The sequence below is a fragment of the Penaeus japonicus genome, unplaced genomic scaffold (assembly GCF_977035675.1).
Source record: "Penaeus japonicus unplaced genomic scaffold, GWHDUDI00000001_assembly GWHDUDI00000013, whole genome shotgun sequence".
Taxonomy (NCBI): Eukaryota; Metazoa; Arthropoda; class Malacostraca; order Decapoda; family Penaeidae; genus Penaeus; species Penaeus japonicus.
In genome coordinates this window covers 31,438,820-31,448,819 of record NW_028234415.1, presented here as the reverse complement: position 1 = coordinate 31,448,819, position 10,000 = coordinate 31,438,820, and positions in this window count along the sequence as shown.

Below are 10,000 nucleotides of genomic sequence, written 5' to 3'. Positions count from 1 at the left end.
TATTTGTTTTAGCATTTGAGTTTGTTCATAATGAGAGGTTCAAGGTATATTTGAAATGTGTCTATCAGTGCAATATTAATATAATAAATATTAGAGTATTAGCATAGATAAATACTTAATGTAACACCGGTTATTTCATATATTTTCTTTCTAATTATACATATATATTCGGAGATAATGGTGATGGTAACTGAATAAAGTTTTGTTATAGTATTCATCTGCGTATTGATTATATTTCCTGTTTTATTGGTACTGAATGATGATATATCTTTAATTAAATCACACAATGAGTCCGACTGAAGTTGATAATGTTTACGGCTACCCCTAGGGTCGTAACATAATTTGGGGGCCTGACCGGGATATATCATCTTGTGTAAAGGTATTATAAAACAGAGGGATATAAGATAAGTAAATATAATTTATCGCGTTTCAAATATGGATTTCGAAATTGAAAAGTTTATTAATAGTCCTTCTGTTGAAAACTTGTTGCAAGGAAGAATCCGTAAAGCAGACTGGATTAGCTTAGCAGATCATTATGAAATTAAGATTAATAAAAGCAGCTTAAAGTCCGAAATTCAAAATAAGGTTTTACGTGCCTTGGTAAGCGAGGAAATTCTCGGGGAAGAAGCTCTTGATCTTTGCACTGCCGAGGTAAGCGACTCTACCGAGTTAAGAAAGCTGGAAATGCAACACGAATTAGCCAGGCAGCAAGCAGGTTTGGCCATAGAGGGAGCACGTACGTCGTTGCAGATGCAAAAAGAGCTCGAGATAGAGAAACGCAGAAATACCGAAGCTGGCGTCGAGTCAGAGTGCCAGAGTGGCTTTGAGGTGAATGAGCATCTCCGTCTCGTACCGGTGTTCGACGATAATGATCCTGAGGAGTTCTTTCAGCAATTCGAGAAAATTGCCAAATCATTTAACTGGTCAGAGAGCTATGGATTGCTATGATTCAGGTTGTGTTAAGGGGCTCGGCGAGAACGGCATATTTGTCTTTGTCTGCTGGTGATAGCCAGAGTTATTCTTTAGTAAAGGATGCTATCTTAAAGTCATACGAATTGGTACCCGAGTATTACAGAGTAAAATTTCGAAATTTAAGAAAATCGGAATCGCAGACACACATAGAGTTCATGTATAAAGTATGCAAGATTTTCGGAAGGTGGACGAAAGCTAGCCAAGTAGACACATTTCAACAACTTGCAGATTTAATCATTTTAGAGCAATTTAAGAGAGCTATTCCGAAGGATATTGCTCTGTATTTGGATGAGAGAGAGGTAAAAGATGTTCAGAAAGCTGCAATTTTGGCAGATAGTTATGCACTGACTCACAAAAATTTTCTTGTAAGGTCACAAGGTCATGCTGGTGGAAAAGGTAATGTAAGGGACAGGATGAATAAACAGGAAGAAAGTAAGGCTCCGAGCAATTTAAGTATTACAGTTGGGGAAGACCAAAGGTCTTCTAAATCATGCTTTTATTGTAAGCAGACGGGGCACGTTATAGCAAACTGCTTAAAGCTTAAGAAAAGGAAGGGTGAGCAGGTTCTTTCGTTTGTGCCGATGGGGAAAACTGACGCTGCGCCCGTAAATACGTGTGAAAAGAGCACGACTTTTGAACCATTTATGTTCGATGGCTTGGTTTCCGTCAGTGAGGTGAGTGATGTTGAATACCCTGTTCGGATTTTGCGTGACACAGCAGCATCCCACAGTATCATGTTAAAAGGTGTTTTGCCGTGTGTAGAAAACTCCTTTACTGGGGAGCATGTGTTGCTTAAGGGTGTTACTGGTGGTGTTACTCTGCCTCTATGTAAGGTGTATTTGAAAACCAAGATTTTTTCAGGTTTGATTACGGTGGCCGTCCAAGACTATCTCCCTGTGAGTGGTGTGACATTTCTGATGGGGAACGATTTAGCGGGTTCAAGTGTGGTTCCAGAACCCATAGTGACTTTCACACCAGGTAATGTAGGTAGCACAATTTCGCTCGAGAGCCAGTATCCTGATTTATTTCCTTGTTGTGCTGTCACCAGAAGTATGTCTCTTAAGAAACAGAGAGACTGTAGTACTGAAAGTGATGTACTTGAGAACCCTTGTGATGATTTATTTATTGATAAACTTTTTGCTTCACCAGATAAAAATGTCTGTAGTCAAAAGGAGTCTCATTCGACAGTGTCCAGAAGCTCGCCAGACCCTGAGAAAGCCGTAGCTGACAGTTCTGATTTACGTGGTTGTCAGATGGGTCAGACTCCTGTTAGCAAAAGCCAGTTGATTGCTGATCAAAAAGATGATCCAGAGTTGTCAGACTTATTTCGAAAAGCAGTGAGTAATGAAAAGTTTGGGGAAGTACCTGTGTGTTATTATATAGATTCTGGGTTATTAATGAGGAAGTTTAGAAGCTCTATTGACCCTGCTTACGAGAGCTTTGTAACTCGGCAAATAGTGATACCGAAGTGTCACAGGAGAGAAGTCTTGAGACTGGCACACGATTTCTTGGGAGGGCATTTGGGGGTCAGAAAGACTTATAATAAAATCTTACCTCATTTTTACTGGCCAAAGATGAAGAGGGATGTTGCAGAGTACTGCAGGACGTGTCATGAGTGTCAGGTGTCAGGTAAACCGAATCAAATGATAAAACCTGCTCCCTTGCAACCCATTCCTGTCATCGACGAACCATTCAGTAAGGTAATTATAGATTGTGTCGGTCCCCTCCCAAAAAGTCGTAACGGTAATCAGTTTCTACTCACAATAATGTGTGCTACTACTAGATACCCCGAGGCTATACCCATGCGAAGAATTACTTCTAAAAATGTTATAAAATCACTTGTAAATTTCTTCACTAGGTATGGTATACCTCGTGTAGTACAATCCGACCAGGGTACCAACTTTACTTCCTCCCTCTTTCAGCAGGTAATGAAAGTCCTGGGCATCAAGCAATACTTATCTTCTGCTTATCATCCGCAGTCCCAGGGTGCCCTTGAACGCTTCCACCAGACCTTGAAGGCTATGCTTAAGAAGTTTTGTATGAAGTCTGGTAAAGATTGGGATGAGGGAGTTCCATTAATGCTGTTTGCCATAAGGGAAAGTACACAGGACACTCTTGGTTTTAGTCCATTCAGTTTGGTTTATGGACACGAGGTAAGAGGATCATTGTTTTAAAGGAAAGTTGGATTGGTGATAAAATCAAAGTATCATTGCCATTGTGTGTGGATAGATTTAAGGCTAGATTGAATCTTGTTAATGGAACTGCTTCAAAGAATTTGATATAGCCAGTTGAAAATGAAAAATGAATACGATAAGAAATGTTTTAAGCTTGGAGATAAAGAATTATTGTTCACCCCTTTGCACATGAGCCCATTGCAGTCTAAATTTGAAAGTCCTTTTGTTCTTAAGAAAGTGATCTGAACTATGCAATATATACCCCAGAAAAACGTAAAACCAAAATGTTGGTGCATATAAATAGACTAAAACCCTACCATACTAGACCTGGAGAACCTAATCAAGGCTGTAGATCAGAGGCAGCTGTGTTAGTGTAATGAGTGGAAATAACATGGTGAACTTGATTTTTCCATTGATGTCCCCATTAAACTTAACAATTCTGACATCTTAGCTGATCCATCTTCTAAACTGTCGCATTTATCTCAGCAGCATGCGTGTGACATGGAGAAGGTCCTCCATGAGTTCCAACAGCTTTTCAAGGATGTTCCAGGGCCGTGCACGCTGATGGAGCACGAGGTGACTTTGCTGCCGAATGTCAAGCCCATTAAGCAGGCGCCATACCGAGTCAGTCCAGCCAAGAGGAAGGTCCTTGCAGAGGAAGTGAACTACCTACTGGAGCACGACCTCATAGAATCGAGCGACAGCGAATGGGCGTCCCCCTGTGTGTTGGTGCCAAAATCTGATGGCTCCTTGAGGATGTGTACAGACTACAGACGAGTGAACGATTTGTGTCAAGCCGCCGCTGTGCCGCTGCCCCGTATCGATGACATTATTGACAGTGTTGGTCAAGCTAAGTATGTGACGAAATTGGACTTATTAAAAGGTTATTACCAAATAAGACTCGGTGAAAACACCAAGAAAATTACTGCTTTCGTCACTCCCGACGGACTGTGGCACTACAAGGTACTTCCTTTTGGTCTCAGAAGCGCTCCAGGAGTTTTTCAAAGGGCTATGAATATTGTGATAGCTGGGCTGGTAGGTGTATCTGCTTATCTAGATGACCTCGTGATTACTAGTATGACCTGGCAGGAACATTTAGAAAGCCTTCGTGCTTTGTGCAGACGGTTGCTGAAGTACAGTTTCACTGTAAATCTTCCGAAAAGTGAGTTTGGCCATGCTACACTCGTCTTCCTTGGCCACACTGTCGGGCGAGGCAAAGTAGCCCCAGTCGACGCTAAGGTCGAAGCTTTAGCAAAGCTTCCCCCTCCGAGTAATCGTAAGGCACTTCGCAGATTCCTAGGTATGGCGGGATTCTATAGACGTTTTTGTAAGAATTTTGCTGAAATCTCCGCCCCACTTACCGATTTAGTAAGTCCGAAGAAGAAATTTGCCTGGACGATAGTGTGTCAGGCTGCATTTGAGAGAATTAAGCTTATGTTATCAGCAGAACCTGTATTGCAGTTACCAGACTTTGGAAAACAATTTATAATAGAAACGGACGCCTCTGATGTTGGTCATGGTGCAGTGTTACTTCAGTATGGATCTGACTGTGTTCTGCACCCGGTGTGTTACCACAGTGCTAAATTGAAACCTCATCAACGTAGCTATGCAACGGTAGAAAAAGAAGCTTTAGCATTACTGTCGGCTTTAGAGAAGTTTGAAGTGTATGTTGATGGTTCCCCTTATAAAGTTCTTGTGTTTTCTAATCACAACCCGCTTCAGTTTGTACAGAAAATGAAAAATAAAAACCAGAGGTTGTTGATATGGGCGTTAGCATTGCAGAAATATGATATAGAGGTTCGTCATATAAATGGAAAAGATAACATAGTTGCTGACACTCTATCTAGAGAGATGTAAAGTTTGCTCACTTGATCAAACTTTTTTTTAAGGGGGGGAATGTTAAGAGTGTCATTCATTAAAATTATCAATAATAATTAAGATAACAAAAGATAACCAAACCACTGTTTAATGTTATTTTATACAAACATAACTAGTTACTTCAAAGCTACTTACTTTACGGTGTTCACTGTTTCATGGGTTCGGGGGATTTGGATTCGTCAGGGGGTAGCACCTGAACCTTCCCCTATTAGCTAGTCAGCGCATAACCCTTGTGAGGTAGTCACGTATGTATAACTCTCCCTCATCCATTTATTTATTGTATTTTCATTTATTTGTTTTAGCATTTGAGTTTGTTCATGAAGAGAGGTTCCATATATATTTGAAATGTGTCTATCAGTGCAATATTAATATAATAGATATTAGAGTATTAGCATTGATTAATACTTAATGTAACACCGGTTATTTCATATATTTTCTTTCTAATTATGCATATATCTTCGGAGATAATGGTGATGGTAAATGAATAAAGTTGTTTGTTATAGTATTCATCTGCGTATTGATTATATTTCCTGTTTTATTGGTACTTAAAGATGATATATCTTTAATTAAATCACACAATGAGTCCGACTGAAGTTGATAATGTTTACGGCTACCCCTAGGGTCGTAACATAATTTGGGGGCCTGACCGGGATATATCATCTTGTGTAAAGGTATTATAAAACAGAGGGATATAAGATAAGTAAATATAATTTATCGCGTTTCAAATATGGATTTCGAAATTGAAAAGTTTATTAATAGTCCTTCTGTTGAAAACTTATTGCAGGGAAGAATCCGTAAAGCAGACTGGATTAACTTAGCAGATCATTATGAAATTAAGGTTAATAAAAGCAGTTTAAAGTCTGAAATTCAAAATAAGGTTTTACGTGCCTTGGTAAGCGAGGAAATTCTCGGGGAAGAAGCTCTTGATCTTTGCACTGCCGAGGTAAGCGACTCCACCGAGTTAAGAAAGCTAGAAATGCAACACGAATTAGCCATGCAGCAAGCAGCTTTGGCCATAGAGGAAGCACGTTGCAAATCGTTGCAGATGCAAAAAGAGCTTGAGATAGAGAAACGCAGAAATACCGAAGCTGGAGTCGAGTCACAGAATATACCAGAGTGGTTTTGATGTGAATAAGCATCTTCGTCTCGTGCCGGTGTTCGACGAAGATGATCCCGAGGAGTTCTTTCAGCAGTTCGAGAAAGTTGCCAACTCGTTTAACTGGCCAGAGAGCTCGTGGGTTGCTATGATTCAGGTTGTGTTAAGGGGCTCGGCGAGAACGGCATATTTGTCTTTGTCTGCTGATGATAGTCAGTTATTCTTTAGTAAAGGATGCTATCTTAAAGTCATACGAATTGGTACCCGAGTATTACAGAGTAAAATTTCGAAATTTAAGAAAATCGGAATCGCAAACACATATAGAGTTCATGTATAAAGTATGCAAGATTTTCGGAAGGTGGACGAAAGCTAGCCAAGTAGACACATTTCAACAACTTGCAGATTTAATAATTTTAGAGCAATTTAAGAGAGCTATTCCGAAGGATATTGCTCTGTATTTGGATGAGAGAGAGGTAAAAGATGTTCAGAAAGCTGCAATTTTGGCAGATAGTTATGCACTGACTCACAAAAATTTTCTTGTAAGGTCACAAGGTCATGCTGGTGGAAAAGGTAATGTAAGGGACAGGATGAATAAACAGGAAGAAAGTAAGGCTCCGAGCAATTTAAGTATTACAGTTGGGGAAGACCAAAGGTCTTCTAAATCATGCTTTTATTGTAAGCAGACGGGACACGTTATAGCAAATTGCTTAAAGCTTAAGAAAAGGAAGGGTGAGCAGGTTCTTTCGTTTGTGCCGATGGGGAAAACTGACGCTGCGCCCGTAAATACGTGTGAAAAGAGCACGACTTTTGAACCATTTATGTTCGATGGCTTGGTTTCCGTCAGTGAGGTGAGTGATGTTGAATACCCTGTTCGGATTTTGCGTGACACAGCAGCATCCCACAGTATCATGTTAAAAGGTGTTTTGCCGTGTGTAGAAAACTCCTTTACTGGGGAGCATGTGTTGCTTAAGGGTGTTACTGGTGTTGTTACTCTGCCTCTATGTAAGGTGTATTTGAAAACCAAGATTTTTTCAGGTTTGATTACGGTGGCCGTCCAAGACTATCTCCCTGTGAGTGGTGTGACATTTCTGATGGGGAACGATTTAGCGGGTTCAAGTGTGGTTCCAGAACCCATAGTGACTTTCACACCAGGTAATGTAGGTAGCACAATTTCGCTCGAGAGCCATTATCCTGATTTATTTCCTTGTTGTGCTGTCACCAGAAGTATGTCTCTTAAGAAACAGAGAGACTGTAGTACTGAAAGTGATGTACTTGAGAACCCTTGTGATGATTTATTTATTGATAACTTTTTGCTTCACCAGATAAAAATGTGTGTAGTCAAAAGGAGTCTCATTCGACAGTGTCCAGAAGCTCACCAGACCATGAGAAAGCCGTAGCTGACAGTTCTGATTTACGTGGTGGTTGTCAGATGGGTCAGACTCCTGTTAACAAACGCCAGTTGAGTGCTGATCAAAAAGATGATCCAGAGTTGTCAGACTTATTTCGAAAAGCAGTGAGTAATGAAAAGTTTGGGGAAGTACCTGTGTGTTATTATATAGATTCTGGGTTATTAATGAGGAAGTTTAGAAGCTCTATTGACCCTGCTTACGAGAGCTTTGTAACTCGGCAAATAGTGATACCGAAGTGTCACAGGAGAGAAGTCTTGAGACTGGCACACGATTTCTTGGGAGGGCATTTGGGGGTCAGAAAGACTTACAATAAAATTTTACCTAATTTTTACTGGCCAAAGATGAAGAGGGATGTTGCAGAGTACTGCAGGACGTGTCATGAGTGTCAGGTGTCAGGTAAACCGAATCAAATGATAAAACCTGCTCCCTTGCAACCCATTCCTGTCATCGACGAACCATTCAGTAAGGTAATCATAGATTGTGTCGGTCCCCTCCCAAAAAGTCGTAACGGTAATCAGTTTCTACTCACAATAATGTGTGCTACTACTAGATACCCCGAGGCTATACCCATGCGAAGAATTACTTCTAAAAATGTTATAAAATCACTTGTAAATTTCTTCACTAGGTATGGTATACCTCGTGTAGTACAATCCGACCAGGGTACCAACTTTACTTCCTCCCTCTTTCAGCAGGTAATGAAAGTCCTGGGCATCAAGCAATACTTATCTTCTGCTTATCATCCGCAGTCCCAGGGTGCCCTTGAACGCTTCCACCAGACCTTGAAGGCTATGCTTAAGAAGTTTTGTATGAAGTCTGGTAAAGATTGGGATGAGGGAGTTCCATTAATGCTGTTTGCCATAAGGGAAAGTACACAGGACACTCTTGGTTTTAGTCCATTCAGTTTGGTTTATGGACACGAGGTAAGAGGACCTTTGTCTGTTTTAAAGGAAAGTTGGATTGGTGATAAAATCAAAGTATCATTGCCATTGTATGTGGATAGATTTAAGGCTAGATTGAATCTTGTTAATGAAATTGCTTCAAAGAATTTGATGAATAACCAATTGAAAATGAAAACTGAATACGATAAGAAATGTGAAAATAGAAGTTTTAATCCTGGAGATAAAGTATTATTGTTCACCCCTTTGTACAAGAACCCATTGCAGTCTAAATTTGAAGGTCCATTTGTTGTTCTTAAGAAAGTGATCTGAACTACGTCATATCTACCCCAGAAAAACGTAAAACCAAAATGATGGTTCATGTAAATAGACTAAAACCCTACCATACTAGACTTAAAGAGAAACCTAATCAAGGCTGTAGATCAGAGGCAGCTGTGTGTAGTGTAATGAGTGGAAATAACTTTGGTGAACACGATTTTTCCATTGATGTCCCCATTAAGCTTAACAATTCTGACATCTTAGCTGATCCATCTTCTAAACTGTCGCATTTATCTCAGCAGCAAGCGAGTGACATGGAGAAGGTCCTCCATGAGTTCCAACAGCTTTTCAAGGATGTTCCAGGGCCGTGCACGCTGATGGAGCACGAGGTGACTTTGCTGCCGAATGTCAAGCCCATTAAGCAGGCGCCATACCGAGTTAGTCCAACTAAGAGGAGGGTCCTTGCAGAGGAAGTGAACTACCTACTGGAGCACGACCTCATAGAATCGAGCGACAGCGAATGGGCGTCCCCCTGTGTGTTGGTGCCAAAATCTGATGGCTCCTTGAGGATGTGTACAGACTACAGACGAGTGAACGATTTGTGTCAAGCCGCCGCTGTGCCGCTGCCCCGTATCGATGACATTATTGACAGTGTTGGTCAAGCTAAGTATGTGACGAAATTGGACTTATTAAAAGGTTATTACCAAATAAGACTCGGTGAGAACACCAAGAAAATTACTGCTTTCATCACTCCCGACGGACTGTGGCACTACAAGGTACTTCCTTTTGGTCTCAGAAGCGCCCCAGGAGTTTTTCAAAGGGCTATGAATATTGTGATAGCTGGGCTGGTAGGTGTATCTGCTTATCTAGATGACCTCGTAATTACTAGTATGACCTGGCAGGAACATTTAGAAAGCCTTCGTGCTTTGTGCAGACGGTTGCTGAAGTACAGTTTCACTGTAAATCTTCCGAAAAGTGAGTTTGGCCATGCTACACTCGTCTTCCTTGGCCACACTGTCGGGCGAGGCAAAGTAGCCCCAGTCGACGCTAAGGTCGAAGCTTTAGCAAAGCTTCCCCCTCCGAGTAATCGTAAGGCACTTCGCAGATTCCTGGGTATGGCGGGATTCTATAGACGTTTTTGTAAGAATTTTGCTGAAATCTCCGCCCCACTTACCGATTTAGTAAGTCCGAAGAGGAAATTTGCATGGACGACAGTGTGTCAGGCTGCATTTGAGAGAATTAAGCTTATGTTATCAGCAGAACCTGTATTGCAGTTACCAGACTTTGGAAAACAATTTATAATAGAAACGGACGCCT